Source organism: Lutjanus erythropterus, chromosome 11 (genome assembly GCF_056507025.1).
Source record: "Lutjanus erythropterus isolate fLutEry1 chromosome 11, fLutEry1.hap2, whole genome shotgun sequence".
NCBI lineage: Eukaryota > Metazoa > Chordata > Actinopteri > Lutjaniformes > Lutjanidae > Lutjanus > Lutjanus erythropterus.
In genome coordinates this window covers 38,820,081-38,837,080 of record NC_139327.1, presented here as the reverse complement: position 1 = coordinate 38,837,080, position 17,000 = coordinate 38,820,081, and positions in this window count along the sequence as shown.

The following is a 17,000-nucleotide window of genomic DNA, read 5'->3' as shown; positions in this document are numbered from 1 at the left end:
ATCTGCACTTGAATTTGTGCAATTGGACTTCTGTCTGCAGCTCCAGAAAGAAGAAAATATGTGAAATATGTGACAAAGTGGATAAATGTGTATTTTTTTTCCAATTACAGTTTAAAAGAAAATCACAAAAGGATAGACTCTGAAGCTATGGACAGTGATAAAAGCAAAAAAGTGATCAAGCAGAAATGGGAAAGAAACAAATGTGAGAAAGATGAAAGACAGAGACGGACAGAGAGAGGGAGGGACGGCGAGACTGAAGAATGAAGAGACGGAGGTTAAAGGTCAAGAGGAGGGAGGAGAGGGCAGCGGTGATCCCAGCCAGCCCAGCCTTTTGATGTGTGTGTGTGTGTGTGTGTGTGTTACTTTACTGTGTCTGTGTACATGATTATGTGTCAGTGTATGTGTGTGTGTTATCTCCTGTGTACATAGTGTGTGGTCTGTTCATGTGTGTGTGTCTTATCTCCTGTGTACAATAAATCTCGATCACCCAGAGAGCCTCTCTCTCTCTCCCTGAGCTCCCTCCTGCTCCAACTGATAAAAGTCTCAGTCTGGGATTTGTGTCTGGGGTGTGTGTGTGTGTGTGTGTGTGTGTGTGTGTGTGTGTGTGACATTAATTGTAACAACAATTAGTGTGTTGCGGCTCAGCAGCTGGACCGGGACTGAAGACGGCCTCCAAGACTGTCAGGAAATACTGAACTGAAACTTCCCTTTGACAGGACGTCAAACTCCAAACTTGTAAAGTTCTTCTTTTGACTCTTACACCATTTTCATGAGAACACTTCCTGACATATGGGGCAGGAAGCGCAGCCTTATATGATATTATTGGGGCATCAATTACACTAATTTTTAAGTCTCATGCAGTCAAATCTGCAGATGCGGATCATTTACACAGTTAAGTTACAAGCGTCTGCTGACGTGGCGTGTGAAATGTAAGATAAGAATACGAAAATGTTCTTGCATGAGGCCCATTTTTATTAGACAACTTGGGAATGAGAACGGGCTGGGAACACACACACACACACACACACACACACACACACACACACACACATCTCTTATCTCCATAGTCCAGTGTGTTCAATATGTTGCGGTTGCTTAACTCCAGATATCAAGAGTGTGTGTGTGTGTGTGTGTGTGTGTGTGTGTGTGTGTGTGTATGTGTGTGTGTGTGTGTTTCGTCTGCTGACCTAGTAACAAAAGGAAACAGCTGAGGTCATTTAATGTTTGTCCACTTTTAAGTCGAAAAATAAAGTGAATTTACATTTCAGCCAAAATATGTGATGGTCTGGTGCTTTAGTGGTTACCGTGACAACTAATGAAGACATTTTAGGAGAGCAGTTCAACAATTTGACAAAAGTTATACACCAAACTATCAGTGCATCCAAAACTCACATGCTATGAAAAAACTAAATAAATTCAAGATTCAAGAACTTTATTGTCGCTGTGCGGGCCAAACAAAATTGTTGCATCATCGTTAAATCGTGCTATAGTCACACCTCTTACAAATAAAATGTACACATATAAACAAGAATAAATAGTCAAAAAATACTGAATTGAAAGCCGTTTTCTCTAGCCCTGAGCAGCCGTTTGGTTTCTCCTTTTGCTAACAGTGACATCATCCATGCAATAGTTAATGTAGAAGTGTCCTCCTCCAGGTCTGTCTGATGATTGAATATATTCCACTCTGTGTTCAAAACAGTCCTGGAGTCATGTCACTTCCTGAAAGCCTCCTTGCCAGTTGGAGACCCGTAACCATGGTAACCCATACAACATGTGACAATATATTCCGCCTAGCAAAATGAAACCTTACTTACATTTAAGTTGAAGCGTTATTGACATTACACAGAGGTGCCGTGATCACTGTCTGCCTAGGTCCTGCATTGCATTGCATTGTGGGATTTCTGCCGGCATCATCTCCACTGCCTGCTTATTGTAATCTCACATACTGTTTTAGCGAACAAAACAGCACATCAGGATGAATTTTCAGACACAGCCTACAGTATATCTTGGCTCTGATCAGTTGCCAGACAACCAGCGGAGACTCTAGGATGTCACTGGTCTCTTTAGGCCGGAGACATATTTGCTTTTTAACCACGCAGTGCTAATTTCTGAGGACGTACACAACCATCACTCCAAACTGACACAGGATACTTAAGGTAGCCAATCCACGTGCGCGTGTGTCAAGTACATCTGCAGCCTTACTCCCCCCAAAACTTTTTTTCATGCCTTAATCTTTGAACACATAAAATAAACAAATACAAAATGTTAATTAGAGAGTTTTAGAGGTGCAGATAGGCAGAGCCAAGCCAGCTCTTTATCTCATAGGATCTTTAAGACGTTCTTTGCTGTGGTTGTTGACATGTTGTCGATGATTTTCACTGGACCGATACTGCAACTTTGTTGTGGTTCATTCCTTTAAATGTTCTGCTCAGGGCCGTATTATGGCTGTGTGGGTGTATATGAGTGCAGTGTTAGACTCAGTGGGCAGTTTATCTGCTGACTTGTTTCCTACACAACTCGTCTGATTAGTCAGCGAGGGTCCAGCCCTTTATTGTGGGACTCTATTTGACGACTAATCCACCTCCCATTCAGTCAAATGAACTGTTGCTGCGGCTGCCGCTAGAAAAAACCCCAGACAAGTTTAATGACACCATGATGCCACCTACTCTGTAAAAGAAAGAAGGAATAAGTCTAAACTAAGTGGGCTGAACTTGAACATGTATCTTTGTGTCTGGGTTTTGGCCCTCCATCAACAATAAGCCTTTATGTTTCACACCCCATAATGCAACTTTTTAAAAGTTTTCAAAACTCTGATGATTATTTCACCTCTTCATCACATTAAATCAGATGTTATTGTGCTGTAATGAACCAAAGTTTTATGACAGAAACTTTAATTCTTTAACACATCCAAGGATAAAAGGTTGGGAACCACTGTTCTAAAGCCCTAACATGCCATTCCTTTGCACATCCACACACACCCAGTTCAGACAGTGTGCAAGCTAAAGATCTGCAGTGAAGATTCAGGATAAAAACATGGTGGAAATAACATTTTTTAAGTCAGTTTAGCATACTGGGACTTTAGGGGACTTGGATTACACCAGACAACAGTATGGAGGCTTTTTATGTTTTTATTCTGTTGGGTTTTTTTTACGTTTGAAAACTGGTCACCATTCACTTCCATTGTTTGGGAGATTCTGCAACGCTGCTTTCCTGTGAGACTACTGCGAAACGCGACCTTCAGTCATCATGAGGGGGAGCAGATAATGACTGAGTTTTCACTTTTGGATTAACTATCCCTTTAAGATGAATATTTGGCTCAAAGTCATCGTTTGAGTTCTGAAAATGTAAAGCAACTTGAGAAAATAAGTTCAAAAATAAATAATAAACAAGTCAAGACAACATGCAAGGCTGCTTCTCAGGAAGGTGAACTAGGGAAGGGACTGAACGTGACTAATCTTCATCGTGTTTAGCGTTGTTTTCATTCCTATAAAAAGAAAGAACTGTGATTGATTTTAACGTGTGGCGTTTCACATAACAGCTTCAAGTGAATATGAATCTGATAGAAGTCCAACTTACAGTGAACAAAACTTACATATCTAAAACAGAAGTTGAGTCCTCTAAATTGTTTATTGGACAGTTAGACTTTTGTTTGTTTTCATGTATTTGTTGTTGTTGCTGTTTTCTTCAGTTTCTCTGTGGGTTTATTCTCACATTCGTCACTAAAACGCTGTTTTCTTGGAACGTCAGATCTTCACTTTAAGGCATCTTTGTGTGGTTATTGTGAGTCAAACACACGACTGTGCAAAAAAAAAAAAAAATTTCAAACAAGAGAGAGAAATGAGAGAGAAAGTCTGGAGTTCGAATGAACTGCAGGTCATGGTAACAGCAGACTGTCTGAGGGTTTAAACCCACATCCTTTGCCACCCATGAAACAGAGCGTAGACATATTCCAGATAAATTTTCATTAAATTCCAGCCTGTATTTGTTGAATCAACAGCAGTTATCATCACTTGGCAAATTTCAATAATCAAAGGATCATATTTGTTATGAAGGCACAGAGACCAGATGCTTTGATCCTTAAAAAGGCAAGAAAAATGTCGGAGTTGGAGACACAATAAACCGTACTGCTGACATTATCTGTCTCGTCTTTCTCTGCTCGTCATCCTTACGTCATCATAGAAATTCCAACAGAAATAGCCTCTCATCTCGAGCAGCCTAAATATTTAAGGTTTGCTGCGCCAAAAATGGTATCATACCAACTCCAAACAGCCTCCCTGGTTACCTGGCAGCTTTAAACTCACAATCTGACAGGCTGAAAAGATAAAAGAAAGAAAGACGTCATCTGAGATCATGAAAGATGAACAGATATAAACTTTAAAACAAAGAAACTGTCCCCACAGATCAGGTCTTCAAATCTGATTCATTAAGCACGAGTTAATGTCCCGTTTGGTTTGGAGAATGGTGTCTGTTTTGGCGTTAATTGGCAAAATTGCATGGTGATTGTTTGGTCTGTCTAGCTAGCATTAGCGGTTAGTCTGTGTAGCTAATGTTAGTGGTTGACGGGCTAAATATTAACCCGGTGAAAACTTTTTCTTTACTAGGGGCCGTGATAATGAATAGATTGTAAGACTAGCTGGTTTCACACAGTGAAAGACCACAGTGTTGTGAGACTGAAGTGTTCTAATACAATGAATGGTGGTACATTGTTCTTTATTTCAAAATGTATTTTAACACTGTAATCCTGCTAATAGTAATTTTTACTAAATGCGTCTGTAATCTGATTACATCTTTTTTAAAAACAGTTACCTTTTTTTTTGGGACTTTTTGTCATTTGAATATCTAATCAGGCAGCAAACAGATGGGAGATGGACGAGACATGGAGCAACTCGTCCGTTTATCAGTGTTTAAAGTTTAACTGCTTTGCTGCAGCACACTGAACCCTGGACCATCAGCACACACACACACACACACACAGATTACAACTGGAGCAGCCCTGTACTGTATGAGTGTGTGTGTGTGTGTGTGTGTGTGTGTGTGTGTATGTGTCAGGTCCAGTGCAATGTTTGTTGCTCTACTTTATCTATTGACCTCCGGAAGTATTTGTGATTCTGTCTACACACACACACACACACACACACACACACACACACACACACACACACACACACACACACACACACACACACACACACACACACAGTGATAAGGCCAGGAAGAGAGTGTGTGGACACAGGATGTTGAGTTAACACTGGGACAACATGAGAGCAGCTTATCACACAGAGGAGCAGCCAAAACACAAGAGGATCCATACTGGTGTCTGCTGACAGAGAAGAAACCAGTTCCATCAGATTCTCATACTGTCTTAACACACACCTGTGAAAAACTGGTGGAACTACTGTATGAATATTTAAAGATATAAGCAGGGTTGAAGAGATTCATTTAAAAATATATTCTGATACAATTACTGCAACTATAAAGTAATATGTCATTGTCAGATTTTATTAATTGTTTCTCCAGCTATTCATTCCTTTGTTAGTCACAGATACATGTTAAGATTAAAAGATATGATATGTGTAGCTAATATCAGCGGTTGGTCTGTGTCGCTAATGTTAGGGCTGGATGGATGGATGGATGGATGGATGGATAGATAGATAGATAGATAGATAGATAGATAGATAGATAGATAGATAGATAGATAGATAGATAGATAGATAGATAGATAGATAGATAGATAGATAGATAGATAGATCATTTCTGACAGAAAAACATCATTGAAAACTCTAAATTTCTGACCAGGCAGCTGCTCACATGAACCGTCAGAGGCCTTCAAGCTGTTTTTAATTGACTGGTATGTGGTAATTTGATGAAATTCAAATTATGCTTGAAATATGCACCGCTTAATCCCAGTATTCCCACAGTGGAGCCTTGTAAGTACATGGCCGAGAGAGGGGATGTGACATATCTGGGAGGTCGTGGTGGATGTTCAACATAGCAGAAGGTCGGAAATTGCAGTATTTCTGTGTTGTGCAAAGAGTTTGATCGAACCAGTCATTTCACAAGTCTGTCATTATGTTAAGTACGTTTAACCCTTATATACCACTTATTTTATTAGCAGATATTTGCACCCGGGATGGAACTATGCACCTATACACCTAACCTGGCAAAGACAAGCACCCAGGTGTCCATGGCCAATAATTCTATTTGCACCAGGGGTGTAATTAGCCATTGTGGGTATTTACTGTTGACAACCATGAGTATTCCCTAAACCTAACTAAATCAGTTTGTTTCATAACCTAACCAAGTATTTTTGCTGCCTAAACCTGACCAAACTGTGACTGAAAACTGAAAATAATAATTAAAAAACTGTAAATAAGATACCACTGATATGCAGTTTCACATTCCTGTCAAGTCTTAGCCCCTCGGAGCTTGAAATAAACTTCACTCTTCCGAAAGTTGTGTTTGTTTTGCTGCTCTTTTTGTAAAACTGTGGGACTGCAGATTGATGAGGGCCTGATTCTTGGTTTCTGGAAGTATTTTAGAGAGCAGAAAATTAATTTTCAGCACTACTCAAAATCTGGAAGTCAGCATTTTTGAGTGCTACTGGAACTACTGTCTTTCAGCTTGCAAGAAAATAGTTCCTACATTAAACTGCTCACAACTTTTTGTGCTAAAATAGAGGCTAAAAGAATCTAATTTAGGGTGTTTTTACAGCTTTAAACTGTAACTAATGGTGTTACATAAAGTTAAAACGTCTCACATTAACAATATTTTGCCAACTCTGTTTTGCTTTCACACATAATTATTTGAAAACTTAAAAGTGTGTGTGTGCGTTGGAGACAGAGAGATGCTTTGACCGGGACAGTCTGCAACAAACCGGATCAGGTAACATCAGAGGACGGCCCAAGGTCACGGGGGGATGCAGCACCCCAAAAACGCCACCCCTTCCCCCCGCCTGGCGTCTACAGTTACCCCACAGTAACAGATGGAGCTCATGGTAATATCTATTAAAGAAAATATTTAAGAGATCTATTCTTCTCTTACTGTAAATGCATACAGAAAAGAATATTTTTGTACACATTTAAATGACAGTAAATAAAGTTTGAGATATTGTTCTTTAAATGAAAGAATAAAATGAAAACCAAAACCAAAGTTCAACAAGCTTTTTTCTTTCCCTTAAAACCAAACACTCCAAACACATTTAGTCATTCTGTGAATATCACGCAGTGAAGCACATAAAAAGCTCATATTGTGATATTGTTGGAGGCCCCGGCATCCTGAGCTGCTCACGCAGACAGGAGGGGCCCCATAACTCTGGTTTCCCCTCCGCCCGTCTCCTCCGCTGCCGACTGGCCCTCGTTATTTATTGCTCTGTAATTTCTGCAGACTAATTGATTTGGCTCGGCTTTCAGGCTGCAGGGAGGCAGGAAGTCAGGCAAGCAAGAGGTTAAGAGGGAGGATGGTGTGTGTGCGTGTGTGTGTGTGTGTGTGTGTGTGTGTGTGTATGTGTGTGCGTGTGTGTGTGTGTGTGTGTGTGTTAGAAAGAGAGTGTCAGACATAGGAAGGGATAAAAAAGAAGTGTTTGTTTGTTAGAGATAGAACAATGATCATGAGAACAAAGTAGAGAAAGAGAGGATGTGTAAGTGTGTTCAAGTGACAGTGTGTGTGTGTGTGTGTGTGTGTGTGTGTGTGTGTGTGTGTGTGTATTGTCATTATTATTATTTATTTATTTGTAAGTGTTATAGGGTGCTGCAGGAATGAGTCCTAACACCTGGAAAAGAATTAGCATATCTTGAAGTCAGATGCTTTTTACGAGTTGTTTTACAAAATAAAATACATCAGCAAACTCTGAAGCTTTTACGTGTCTCACTGTGTAATTTAGCTGCTACTAAATGAGACTACAGAGTGATGTAGTTTGTTTACAACCGAACGTTAGCATTTCACCTCTGGTTATGACATTTATCCTTCAAAACTCATAAAAGTGTTCACCCATGAACATTATCCTCCTGAACAAAACATGCAAGTATCATAAACTTTTGTTTATTTTCTGCACTAATCCAAAATCAAATGGAAAAATCCCATCAGGTATTTCTGAGGAAACCAAACCGATGCTAATGGTGAGAAGACTATAATAAGCGCTATTACACGAGAGGGAGTGATGTTGTACTGAATATCAGCACGGCTGTGATTCGGTTATTGGCACGAGGCCACAGATATGCTAATATTCAGTACAACAGCACGACCTCAAGTGTGATATTGCTTTTAATCAACAGTTCTACAAGGACCGTTTATTAGTTAGCAGTAATAACTGACGACAGTTTATGATTTCTTTGTTTCTTTATTCATTTATTTGGCTCCAGCAATACAAATAGTTCTGACTCTGGACAGGACTGTGGCGGCTGCAGCGAACGCCCGATCGTCCTTCCCCTTCAGTCTTGATCGCGGCACAGCTAAGAGCAGCTGGTCCGAGGAGCTGAGCTCAGGTAAGTACTGGTGTGCCAGGCCTAGAGAGCTTTAAAAACAAATAAAAGAAACTTAAATTCTGTCCTGTACTTTACTGGAAGCACATGGAGGGACGCCAGAATGGGTGTGATGCCGTCACGTTTGTCACGCCACGGGCTCACACCACACCTGAGTGCCCATTGCACAGCACATGTATCCGAATTATTAGTGTGTTTTGGTGCGCCTACAGGCTTCAGTTCAAACTGAAGCTGGACTACAGTCCAGCTGAGCGTGCAGCGATAATGGAGCATAAGACGACTGTCTTGCACTGGAAAATTAGTAAAACTAAAGTAAGAACGCAGTAAAGATTCATTCACCCCACTTTATTTTGACATAATCAAATATAAAAACAAGAATTAGAGAGGCAAACTGAAGCCAACCTCCGTCCACAACATCATATTTTACCCATTATTAATATCCATGCAAGCATAACTTCCAGTTAATCAAAACAACCATTTAAGGATCCGTTCAATATAAGTTACTTTATTCTATTCTTCTATATCTGATGGACAAAACTACAAAAATAAGACCCATGTTATAATAAACTGCAATTATGCTTTAAAGTCTGTTGTGCAACTAACTGGTAAGGTTACCTGAACTCGAGCAAATTGATTTTTATCGTGAAATGAAAACACCAGCTATGTTGATTGAAGGAAAACACATTCAAAATAACCCAAAAGCAGCACAGTTTGCTTTTGAAACTGGTCAGCAGGAATGTAAATTAAACATTAAGTATATATAATTAGCAGTAAATGAGGCAAAACACACACAGATCCATGTATGGTGCCTTCAGCCAAACGGAGCAGCGTTTTAGCTGTGGCTTTGGGTCAGCGTCAGATTTCTACAATTTATGGCTCCATGCTAAGTGGTTTCAGGTCAGAAAATGAGGGTTCAATTAAATTATCCCCCTGACAACACTTAGTGAAGGTCAGGAGCTGCTGAGATCAGCCTGCTCAATGTAAAAAGCATCAATGAACTGCTGTCCAGCTGCTCTGTCGACAGACGGCTTTGCAGAGGACACTGTCACACCCTGCGGCCTAAACCGACCCTCAGGCCTCATTTTAGATGCTCGATGGACAGCAGGTGGACGAGGACTGAAAAAGACACAAACTCCCTCCACCGCCTCGAAATCCTACTTCATATTGTCGCTATAAGATGTAATGTTCATGTGTTCCCTCCAGATCTAACTGAACAGCCATTGGCTATAAATGTTCACATGTTTGACGCAAGAGAATTACATTTATGTTCAATTAATTTGCATCTTGTAGGGTGCATAATGATCTTATTTTTATCAAGACAAAAAGGAAGGGTTTATAGTGACTGGATCTGCGGTGTTTCTGAAAAAAAAAAATTAGGGACATGCAAAGAGCCAATCATGGAGTTACATGCGAGATGACAATGTGCAAAATTGCTGCAGATAAAAGAAATTTCAGTTGGACGACTATCAGACATTGAAGGGCTTTGGACACACCGAGGGATGGAAGGAGCCAGCTGAGGTGGAGGAGCTGGAAAGCGTTGTGAAGGAGAAGGATGTCATGCTTGGCCAGTTGCCACCTCAACCTGACCGCTGATATGGAAGAATCAGACCACTGGAGGGTGTTAACTACAGGAATAGCTTCCCTGCCGAGGCCGACAGTTGTTACACAAGCTACATGATCAATAATTATCAATATCTACTGAAACACACAGATGGACTCTTCTGTCAGTCACTACTCTGCGTTTATTTTGTTTGTATTTCTGCACGTTTTCTAAACACTTACTGATGCGGAAGAAAAGGAGCAGCATGACGAAAAAGTTTTAAAAAACATGCTTATGATGCATTTAATGACCACACTGACCATCGGTGTCTACAATGCTGCCTCCACAAAGATACATCATTCCAACCTCTTCCTTCTTCCTCTTCTGTGGGGTAACGTTTGACCCTGAGCGGCGCCCTCTAGAGGATGTATTACTTAACATTAATGTCAATGTAAAGGATGCTTTGAAGTATGTAGGCAGTGACAGTTGCATTGTTTGAAACAAGCAGTTCTACTGTATTTTCAACAGTAAAGGAGACATAAATGAGCTGTTAGATGTTCATTTAGATTTTCTTAACTTTGGCCAGAGCCAGGCGAGCTGTTTCTACAGTCATTATGCTAAGCTAAGCTAAGCTAAGCATCTCTCTGATGCAGCTATGTATTTAATAGACAGATATGAGTGTGATCCTCTAATCCAGTGTTTCCCAACCCTGGTCCTCAGGGCCCACTGTCTTGCATGTTTTAGATGTTTCTCTGCACCAACACACCTGATTCAAATGATCAGGTTGTTGTCAGGCTTCTGCAGAGGCTTGATGACGAGCTGATCATGTGAATCAGGTGTGTTGGAGCAGAGAAACATCTAAAACATGCAGGACAGTGAGCTCTGAGGACCAGGGTTGGGAAACACTGCTCTAATCTAACACTCACCAAGAAAGCAAATAAGTGTATTTCCTAAAATGTTGAACTGTTTCTTTAAATGTTTTATTTTATAGTTTAGGTGATTTGCATAATAAATCACATCACTCTGCCAAGATTCAAAAGGCAGACATCTGCTGCTGGAGTTAAAGTGTTTACCTTTGAGCTGTTGCAGAGCTTAAGTTGGATTTAATGAAAAAAAGTGAGCCTTCTTAGCTTAATGTCTCCCAGGAGTCTCGATATATTTCCTAATGAGAGCATTTGCTGATGCCGTGTCGTCAGGTGTCAGCGCAGAGGTCACGCAAACATTTGCAAGATTGTCAGAGTCTCAGCATCTGTTGCATGTGTGTGTGTCGTGTTACAGATGCAGAGTCGACATGCATGAAGAGAAAATGAGGGAGACGGCGAGGCTGCATGAGAGCAAGAAAATCAGTCAGAGAGATCAGTTTATAATGGGGGGGGGGGGGAGAGGGAAAAAAAAAAACGTTGTGTCTCCGAGTCTGAAGGAAGCAGAAAAATGTGTGAATAATCCAATCCTACCCAAAACTTAACGGCTGCCTCTTTTTAATGGGGAAAGATTTCTGGATCAGAACCCAGACACGCTGGTGCTGGCTAGACTTCCCTAAGAGTCAGGCCAATGTGTCTTTAGGTGGAAAAATAGAGGATTTAATAACATAAGTGAGAACTACTCGGCTAAGTGGTTATTTTGTGAATGAAAGCTCCGACTCTGGAGCCTTGAAACAACAAAATGGGTTTGATTTTAACCACTGTGTTGATATCAAGATGGTTCTTTTTCACGGGAAATTACATAATGTGATTTATTTCTTAAATGGGATATAACCAAACACTTATGAGCCCTCACTGGTTTCCCACCAATTAACACAATTGCATTCACCTAAGATAAGGAGCCAGTATAGTCTATCAGAACTACTTTGAGACGGTTGAATAGCTTCCCTCTACCCGACATCTTTCTGACATCAGATAAGGAGGAGGTGGGGGTGGGGCCGACCATTTATGTAACTTTCTGAAGCAGATGATCTGACATCGACACCCCCTTCATGCCATGACTGACCAGCTGTTCGGCCAGGGTTTGAACTTCTCTGTTAAGCTCTAAGAATTTCTGTCACTTTCCTTGTGAACATACGAGTGAAACCCTATGATTGTCCTCCAGTGAGAGACTGGACTGTCTGAAAATATGCACTGTTGTCCACATATTTAAAGGATATCACATCATGTGAGAGACAGTTTTTCATCCCAGCTTTGAGTGTAGCCACTGTGTAGTGTAGCCACCATCAATGATACCCCATGTGATCAGACAACATATTGTATGAAACACTTTTCTAGGCGTCAGTATGCTTCTAGTCTGATGCACACTGCAGGTAAAAGTGCTGCCGTTGGTCACTTGTTTCAAGCAGCATTGCAGCGTTCGCTGTCTATCTTTTCAAAGTCCCCAGAAATATTGGTATGAACGTAAGCAAGCTAATAGCTGTTACCTTTTCTTTTGCAGTGACATAGTCATTTTAACACCAGAGCTCGCCTCCCAATGTGCAAATGTTGCACCAAAACAAGTTCACCCTCTACACTATTTTGAAGCAGCATCATCATTACATCCTGGGCTTAGTGCCTCCCAAGACATTTGTGATTGGTTTAAATAAATGCAAACAAGGCAGGGTGTTTTTTCACTTATAGCAGTGCATGTGTGCACAATGTGAGACTAGTATGCATCAAAGTCGAGTCATTGAACAGAATTAAAACCTGCCCCCGACTCCTTGCTTCCAACAATTTCTGTAACTTTCTGCAAAAGACAATCCAACTTTCACACCACTTTTCGTAGTGATTTGCAAGGTGTGTGGAGGTTTTACACTGCTGCCTCGCGCTCTGCAGGCGTCTCCATGCGTCTAAGCTGCACATATTATTTCCAACATGTGTGAACACGTCTGACACTGGCATTCAGATGATGTCCCGATCTGATTTTTGGGGCATAGTTCAAAGTGCATATGTGAAAACAACTTATGACAGCAGAGTTTTTTTTTTACTTCAAGTGTGAAAATAAGAGAAAATGGACTGTGAAAAAAATCTGCAAATTTAAGATTAATACCTGCAGTACAGCTTTTAAAAAGCATTTAAAATGTGTATATTGTTTCACTGATCCAAGGACGGGCTGAGGTTTCTCCCAGAACCATTTGCATCTGGGGAACCCTCCTCTGAATAAAGGGTTCGTCAAGGGTCCTTTGTAAGACTAAGGTTTTCATTAAGAACCCCTTTAGTCCAAACAACTATTTTTGATGATTTAAGGATTGTTGAAGCGTTTTCTCGAGGGGTTTTTGTGAAGGGTTCTTTATAGCATAAAATAAAAGAGTTCTTGGTTGAACTCCCCTGGGTTGGTTCTAGATAAACCCTTGGAATATAAAGCGGTTCCTGGGAGGGTTCTTGTTAGCACACTTAAAGGATGGAAAGGTTCTGGATACTCCCAGAGAGGGTTATGGGTGAAACCTTTAGTTCTAGGTACAACCGTTTGTGTTGGGTTCAAGGTAGAACTCTCTGAAAGGGTTTTGAAGTGGAACGTTTTTAAAAAGGTTCTAACAAGAATTTAAAAAGGGTTCTCCTATGGGGACAAGCCAAAGAACGCCTTATGGTTCTAGTTAGCACTTTTTTAAAGTATATAACATGTTTACATGGTTTAGTAACACATGTCAAGATATTATAAGGTGGGAACGGCAGTATAAATGACGGGAATGTTAATTTCTGCACAAATTAAGAGGACCTGACGAGGCGTACGATGAATCGGGTCGCAATGGTTTGTCATTTTTGAAAAGTGGGTCCTCAGAGAACAAGTTTAGGAAACACTGGGATAGACGACACTTTGTGCAAACTGGTTTGTTTGTGACACTCAAACACTCCAAAAAAAATTTTTTTATGCAAAAAAACTTGCAGTGTTTTTAAATTAGCATGTCATCTGGATTTCTGGTTGCGGAGTGGTTGGGATGAATACCACATAATAGCAAACGTCCGCTGTTGAATTCTGGCCAGCCATCTTTCCTGTCTGTATCTCTACAATCACTATCAAATAAAGGCAAAAATCTTTACAATGTAAGTAAATTATAATGTCATTTATTGTTATGTGAAAACCCTGTAACCCCAGATTTGGTCAGTGCTGCGCGCCAACAAAAACTGCACGATCGGATCGTCTTCTGTGGTTTGACAAGCTTCCACCTCCGCGTTGGCTCAGGAAACCTCCTCAGAATGGGATAAACCAAAATAATGTTCGAGAGGTTTTCAGCTAACAGCCGTGTATAATGTGTGGTGGCAGCAGGGACAGAGATGACAGAGAAGGTGTGAAAAAAAAAAAAAAAACACAAGACAGCAGATGTCATCCAGGCAGGAGGTCCGTCTCATCCCTCCCCATCCAGATGACTTATTACCTCTCACTGTGTCTGTCTGACTCACTGTCTCTGTTCTCATGCTAACTGTGCCTGCTACACATGTTGGATAACATGTGATGGAGCCGCTGAAGCTGTTGGTGTTTTTACTCCTTTTTGACCAAAGAGTCCCAGAAACAAGAGGCGTTCAGGGGTCCTCTCGGTCTCTAGTCACCAAGACTCAACCCAGGAGCTGAGTTAAATTATATTCAGTGTAACTGTGTAGGGATATGAGTATATTAACTGGCCTTGGCACTGTGCATATGTCTTTTCACACCTATAGTTTGCATCTCATCAAACCGTGGTCAGCCAGCGCCAGTGTCTAATCTCAAATACCCACACACTACAAGATTTTACAGGATATTATTAAGACTATCGTGCCAGAGTGAGATCGATCTTGCATGATTTCACAGTGAGGCAGATGTAAATAATGGAGACGGACATAGTGGAACAACTCGCTGTAGTAACGTAAATGCACAGCAGTGAGAAAAAAACCAAAGCAGAAATTAATTAATGAATTAATGAATAGTGGAAGCAACATTTAAGACTTTACTTTGGGTTTTAAACAATTAAAATCAGTTACTTTACCCTTTAAAGTTACTTCCTCTGTGTCCATTCTACTTTAAACTCAAGTTTTAGGACCTTTTAAGGTATAAAATTGAATCTCACAAATGCAAATAGTGATAAATTGTATATACATTCTGTTTGTGTATCTTCAGGTTGATTGCATGTGGCTCTTTGGTCTGCTGCACCATCGTGACGCCCTCGCTCAGCGGTTTTTAGGAACTCTGCTTCGTGTCTGTTAGTGCTTCAGCGACCACATCACAGGTCGATCCACACATGGCGGAGACGTTTCAGAGCCGCGGCCATGTGTGAGCTGCAGTAATTGGGGGTGGGTGGTAATTGCACAGGCGTCACTAAACGGCTGTGTTTGTATGTATATAGGATGTGTGTGTGTGTGTGTGTGTGTGTGTGTGTGTGTGTGTGTGTGTGTGTGTGTGTGTGCGTGTGTGTGTGTGTGTATACTGTGTCTCCACAGTGTCTCGAGGTCTCTGCTCTCTCTGAGCTGCTGACAGTTCCCCATTAGACACTTCATTACTGTCAAAGCAGCAGAAACAAACCGTCCACCACTCGCCTTTTACCCTCCTCCTCCTCCTCCTCTCCCTCTGTCTTTGTCTCAGAAGTGAACTTTATTACTTTATCTCATTTTTATCTCTTCTTTCACTTTTCGGCTGCTTGTGTTCATATTTTATAAGCTTCTAATAACTTCTGAATCCAAGATGAACCGACGGTGGAGGGCTCGTCTACGCTTGTTATTGTCAGATTACAATGTCAGGCTTGTCTTGCACTCCTGCAGTATTCCTGCAGCCTGCCAGAGCTTCCTGTGGTCTGAGGAGGAGAGGGCAGAGGGAAAAAACTTGCTTCAACCATAGATCGTATATTAAATAGGATTGCGACCTATTTAATACATAGTCTATGGCTCCAACTCACTATTTGGCCTGCTGTACTCATTCTTGGATGTGCAATTGCTACATATTTCTCTTTTAATGCTCAGTGTCAGGAAAAACCCGAGATACGGGATCTGTCATGAACTTTTGGTCATTTTTGGTCCAGCTGTTACTGTTTTTCATTGTCCACTGGTGTTGACCATATTTCATACGTTCAGCCAAAAGCAAAAACAAAGAAATAAACTTGTCAATATTTTTAATGCATCAAGTAACAAACATATAACCGCATGTGGCTCCATCTACATGGAAAACACAGCGGGTGAGGAGGCTGTGGTGCGCAGATATTTCAGCTTTCAGGAAATCCAAAACCACTTTAGGGTTGTTTTGTGATTAAACTGAATTGCTTGTCAGTTGGATCACACAAGGTCAAAGTCATTTATTCAATAAATATGTTTGTGTGACTGTTTAATACATGCTTCCATCCCTCATGAGCATTTTTTAGGTACTGAAAGAAACTGGATATTGATTTCTGGTATTTCCTTTAACTTTTTCTAACTCAATAGACAATAATTCAATAAACAACATTCAGAGCTACAGCTGGAACGTGCCAAAATATTTGCTGGACTTTAAGGCAGGAAATCGGTCTAAAAATTGGACAATGCTCACAGGTTATTTCTCTGTAGATTCAATGTTTATAACCTCTGTGTCATTCGCTCAGGAGGAAAAATTTCAGTGTCATTTTTTCCCCCCACAAGATTTCTCATTTTGAAGTTTTGTTTTTAAAATATACCTTCAATTTTCCTGGATAATTAAACAAAAGAATAATCTTTAACTTGCTCTTAATGGTGCACACATCAGAACTTTAGTTGTTTGGGTGTTTCTTTCTAAACTGGACCTTGAAAGTCTCGAAAGTCGACTTCTCTCTTTACACTGAATCAACGGCGGAAACTCCTGCAGGAAAAGTCACTATAAAACGAGATTCAGAAAGAGAATCTTAAAAAAGAGTCCAGATAATGAGCAACATGCTCAGCCCAGGAGTTTGTCAGCTCACCTGGTTACCAAAGACAGACCGGAGCTTCTGGAAGAAGAAACACTGAGGCAGAGACGCGCTGATTCTGCTCTGATGACGACTCCTTTACTGGCAGGAGCAGAGCTCAGACATTGTTTGAAATTTATGGGATTAAAAAGCGGATTTATCTTCC